Source organism: Diabrotica virgifera, chromosome 2 (genome assembly GCF_917563875.1).
Source record: "Diabrotica virgifera virgifera chromosome 2, PGI_DIABVI_V3a".
NCBI classification, from domain to species: domain Eukaryota; kingdom Metazoa; phylum Arthropoda; class Insecta; order Coleoptera; family Chrysomelidae; genus Diabrotica; species Diabrotica virgifera.
The window spans coordinates 57,274,339-57,280,705 of NC_065444.1; positions in this window are offsets into that span (position 1 = coordinate 57,274,339).

Here is a 6,367-nt window from a genome sequence, read left to right on the forward strand (position 1 = left end):
CTTTTATCCATTATGGCCCTCTCTTTCTTTCTTTTCACCTCTGGATAACTAGTTATCAGGAAGTTTATCTGACAGATTAGATACTAATAGATATCTGACAGAGAGAAACTTCCCGTTAACTAGTTATCCGGAGCTGAAGAGACAGATACTAAGGATACTGTTATATAAACTTCCCAATAATTAGTTATCTGAAAATGAAAAGACCTCTAATCTGTCAGATAAACTTCCTGATATACAAAAAGATAATAGAAGAATTAAGCTTTATGCTGGTTTTTATTAATTTTTTTGGCAATGTTTAAATAAACAAATACTGATGGCATGAAATGGATCACGAACAAGGAGGAATGAAGAAGGAATTGGAGATTGTGTTTACCATTAAACGCATAAAACTGCAGTATCTGGGACACATATGATAAATCAGCACCGTTACTCCCTGCTGCAGTACATATTGCAAGGTACAGTCAAAGGTAAGCGAAGACCTGGTAGAGGGAGAATATCAATGGAACTGTTTCGAATCGCAGCTAGCAAGGTTACGATTGCTATATGATTTCCAACATTCGAAACGAATAAGAACCAAAAGAAGAAGATGGCATGAAAATGAAAGTGTATTAATACTTTTGATTAAAAACTTTATAGATTCTAATCTATAAAAGATTAAATTTTCAAAAATAAATACTTGAACCTTTGTTCTATTTTGTTAACCTGTTGTTATATATCTGTTGAATAGAACTCTATTTTGAATCTAGAATTTTAACAAATCCTAACTTTCATTAAAATTTATTGATCTTATATCTTCAATCTCTTATATCTTCAATAAATATTTATTTCTATAGAAAAATGTAAAATATATTGAGTTTAATAAATGAGTTACTGATATTTTAAGTCTGATCATTGTAATTAGTAACAATTTAAAATTATTTACGTAATATTCCTTTTTACAACTTCTTGTAATAACTCAAGCTTCAATAAAATGTTCTTTTCTATATTCGTTTGGGTCAAAACATCAATAATCTATATCTCAGAATATTACTTAGAGTTGTTTTTAATAAATAAAACCCAACATACAACTTTAATGATGAAAGTTTAATCAAATATCAATCCCACAATACATAAATTATCAATCCAAAGAAGCGACAAGATAAATTCAAAATACAAGTGAAGTTCCACCTTTCTTCACATTTTTGACACGTTATGTCAAAATACAGGAACTTTTATTAAAATAAAGGTGTCCTCTAATTTTCCTTAAATACAGGCGGCCTGTATTTTATTAAAAGACAAAAATAAAAGACGCAATACTGCGCATGCTTATATGTCAAAATAAAGGATCTTTTATTACAGGTCGACTTAAAAGACGTTGGCAATAACTCTCTATTGATTAAAAAGTCTTTAGTTTTTAATATTTTCCTTGCAATTGGCAACTCTGTAATAAACCATTCTCCGTGGGGGTAGAATAAAAGTAAGATCTGGATAATGAAATCTAAATTAATTTTACCAGTAAATATTCTAATCATTTTTCTTCTTTTAAAAATCTTCTTCATGTGCCGTGCTCACTTATCGAGCGTTGGCTATAGTAATTTTGTTGACGGCAACTCGGAACAAGGATGCAGAGGATCTGTTAAACCATTCTCTCAGGTTTTTAAGCTACAACGATCTTTTTCGACCTGGTCCTCTTCTTCCCTCTACCTTGCCTTGTATTATTAAATGGAGTATATTATATCTCTGAAAGTGTCGCATAACATGACCAAAATATTCAAGTTTTCGATTTTTAACTGTTCTGACGACTTCCGTGACTTTTCCCATCCGATGCAAAACAACTTCGTTACGAACTCTATCCACCCAACTTATTCGTAGGATTCTGCGATACACCCAGATTTCAAAGGCTTCCAGTTTCTTGAGAAGTGTATCCGTTAAAGTCCAACCTTCGACACCGTACAAAAGAGTAGAGAACACGATAACATATCACTGATCTAATTTTCAGATTCAAAGTACATAATGTTGTTTCCACATAAAAGTTTTTTTATCTTAAAGAATGCAGCTCTGGCCTTCTCTATACGTATTCTAATTTTTTTGCTCATGTCCCAGTTCCCATGTAGATTACAACCAAGGTAGGTGATACTGTTAGTTCTCTCCAGTTGTTCACCATAAGCTGTCACTACTTCCGGTTGTATTGGCGTCTTACTGACAACCACCACCTTGGTCTTTGCGGTGTTTAGCTTGAGTCCATATTCATCACATGTTGTGGTAACCTATAGGGCTTTTCATCGATTGTCATTTGTTTCGAGCTTCTGTCATATGTTGTATAATCTGTGTATAATATTAATATACACGGATTATACGACATATGACAGAAGCTCGAAACAAATGACTGTGAATGAAAAGCCCTATTAATCAGATGTTGAAGTTCTTCGTAATTGCTTGCAATTAACAACTTGTCATCCGCATATCTCAAAATATTAATATTGACGCCATTCACTTTGATACCACTGCTTTATTGAAAACAAACTCAGAATAGATGTTAAATATTAGTGGGGACAAAATGCATCCCTGCCTTACTCCCCTTCGTATTTGAAGTTCTTCTGAAGTGTCCCGGCCATTCCTGATGTTTGCACGTTGATGACAGTAAAGATTTTTAATAATGCGTAGGTCTTTATCATCAATACCCGCCTGCTGAAGAATAGTAATCATTTCAGTAGGTTTTTCTCGATCAAAGACCTTCTCAAAGCCAATGAAACACATATAATTCTGACTGTTTTCGTGTGCTATTTTGTGTTAATTTGTGTATCTAATTTGTATCGTAGATATGATTGTTGAAAAAAATTAAATTTTTAATTTTGGTCGTGGTTGTGTCGTGTGTTGTATGTGTATTGTGTATGAGAATTTCTACAGTATGTTCTTCAACTTCCATTATTCCGCTATTGTTGGCGTGTTCTTGTTTTTGACTTCTTCTTTTAGTGTTGACAACCAAAGCCTACTGTATTCTGCTGATGGGTTTGCTACACATTTTTCTTCGTTAATTTGGATGAGGGTTGCTTCTTTGACTTTTTTCTTTTTCATGTCCGTTTCTTTCATGATTATTGATCCATCTTTCCATTGTACTCCGTACTCGTTGTCCCAGGTATGTTTGCATACCTGGGATTTCTCGAAGTCTCTATCCTCGATATATGTTTCATCCTCGTCTCCCCTAGTCTTGCAGTTTCTCGTTTCTCCCATGTTACATTCACAGGGTTTGTTTTGCTAATTTTGTGACGTGATCATCACGTACTGGAAGCTAAAGACAGCTCAACTCAGAAAACACCAAGGTCTCATTAGCTTTTTGACGTCATGCGAACTCAGCCGGAAGTAACCGTTTGTTTCTTAGCTTCGCCTAGGTCAAAATGGACCAGGAACAAACAAGCAAATCAAACAAAAAAGCGGAACAACGCAGACTCAGTTTTCCAGAAACTATGGCACTGGATTCCGTTACAGTCCATATTTATGAAGATGAAGAGCAAGAGGTCCTGTTAGCAAGCATGAGTGAGCATGAGCAGGAAAATGATTAATCGGAACAAATATCTGTTAAACAAGTCCTCAATCCAAAAGAGGCTCAACAAAAGGCGCTAAAATCTATCGCAGAGCCACATATTGTGCTCAACTTTGTACAGGAGAAAAAGGGTTGCGTAAGTGATAATGGCAGACTTATTATTCAAGAGAAGGTAGAAGGCCAAAGACCACGAGAAAGATATCCAGCGAGATGGATTGACCAGATCACAGGAAGTTTCTAAAGATCTATGCATAAAATAATAGAAATGACCAGAGACTTATCACGAAGAAGAAGTGTACTTTATCATAATCTCACTATTTTTTTTTAATTTTACCTAGTTACTTAATTGTTCTACTTTGTATTTTTTTAATCTTGTTTTTTAATGTTTCAATGCTACCTTGTGACGGGTAGCTCTTTCAGGAATTCAGGACGACAGACTCAGTAAAACGCAGGTTAAAACAAAGTAAATATATTTCCTGATATTTATATACAGTTCAAAATAACTAAACAAAATAAAATGAAATTCTATCTCGCCCCGTTGCGAAGAAGGCTCCCATCAATAGATGTCTGCAAAAGAAAAATAAAATTAATATTATATTATCAAAATGGAATATCCTTACACCTCACTACAGTGTAAGGCACAAACAGTCACGCAATCAAAATAGTAATAATTATACGGGCAGAGAAGTGGGAATTATTCGGAGAAGTGGAAATGAGTGGGGTATCGTGTTGCGAGCACGTTGAAGCGCTAACAGTTCTATTTGTCGACGTGGTGCTCGAGGCATATCATTGCATCCTTGGTTCCTAATTTAAACATCTTGGTATAGGGCTTTTCATCGATTGTCATTTGTTCCGAGCTTCTGTCATGTGTCACATGATATTAATAACTATATCTACAACATAGGTCTTTGGTTTGTATCATTGGTATTACCAATAACGTATGACGTAGATATATGCATATTATGTGACACATGACAGAAGCTCGAAACAAATGACTGTGAATGAAAAGCTCTATTAGATGAGGAAATGATTAATATACATTAATAGACAAAACATGTGTTTACTTCATTTATCAGATTTTATTCTATTACTTAAGTAAAAACGTAATACTTTTTTTAATTTAGCTTAAATGCCTCGACAACTAAGGACATTGGCATGGTACGCTAGATTTCGCAATCAGATTATAGTTTAATGTGTATTGTGTGTTGACTAAATGCCTTGTTACTTAGTAAAGCCGACTTCATTGTCTTTACAAAGAGACGCTAATAATTGTATCCGAACATCTGCGATCCCTCCGGTGAGTACCGATCCCACAAGGATAGAAATTATTATATTAGTTTATAGTAAAAGCTATATCCTACTATGGTCTGTTTTTAAACCAAGAGGAGTAATTCAAATTTACCGCGCCGTAATTCTTGTTTGTAATTGGTACAACCTCAGACAAGTTTACTCTCACGGTTCTTAAACATTACTAATAAAGTCTAATAACCGTGGCATAGAGGTATATATTAACATAGAGGGAGCCTACCTTCCGCGCTTCCTGACGACAAGATCTAATGGACTGGTTTGCTGCATCTCTTTCTAACACATTATATCGAAAATCTATGATGACATTCAGTGTGAATATAGGCACGGAAGAGGAGGACAACTATAGCAGCTTTACTATGCGTAAAAGTGAAACAGCACTAATCCAAATAAAAAAGATGGTGTCGTCACTTCGCTCTGAATGACACTCTCTCTATGCTAATATATAACTCTATGAACCGTGGTTTACTCCCAAGGTTAATAGATTGGACCTTCTATCTATGAACCTTGGTTTACTCCACTGTTTACTTTGACACTAATGACATTTATACAATTTTGACACTACTGGCATTTTATAGGTTAGTTAAGTTATATCGGAGATTTGTTGTGTTTTATGCATTACTCTTTTAATTTTTAGATTTTTAGTCTACTTGTATATAAAAAACAGTTGTTTTTAGAACTCTTTAGGGACGTATTAGTATAACATAATATGTATGGATTACCGTCGAATGCTGATATATGATCAACCAAAAAAGAAGATGTATTTGGTGATTTTTCTAGTAAGTTTCTTGGGTGTAAATCTGTCTTTTTAGTATACTCCTCCTGGTTTAAAAACAAACCATAGTTAAAGTAAAAACATTAATAGGGCTTTTCATTTTTCATCGATTGTCATTTGTTTCGAGCTTCTGTCATTATGTTGTATAATCTGTGTATAATATTAATATACACGGATTATACGACATATGACAGAAGCTCGAAACAAATGACTGTGAATGAAAAGCCCTATTGGGACCGTGCAAGTTCGGCAAAGCGACCCCTATTTCTACGCTCTGTACTATTATTCGCACTTTTAATTATATTGGCCAATTATATTAGTCCTGGTTACTGGATAATTGTCAAGGCCATAGTCCAAAAAAATAATAAGAAGAAAAAATAAGATTCAGGTTATGTTATGAAAACATCAACAATTGTATGTAGTAAATAAAATTAGTTATTAAAATGCAGTACTGCAAGCAAAATACAATTAATTAAATTTACCTTTATATAATAATTGCATATCATATCAATATTGTGGAGCAATATATAATTTTTCTGCTTCATTGACAGAAGGTATGAAATATACGTCAATTTGACAATTTCAATTGACAATATGAATTATTTAAGATAGTTGCAATATTTCTCCGCGACTCGCGCAGGGTCGTTTCTCGTTTCCCTTTCCAAGTACTTGCACACCGCGAATAGATCAAACATGTGTTTATTTCATTTATCAGATTTTATTCATTCGTTAAATGGAAAATTAATTCTTTAAGAAGAGATTATACC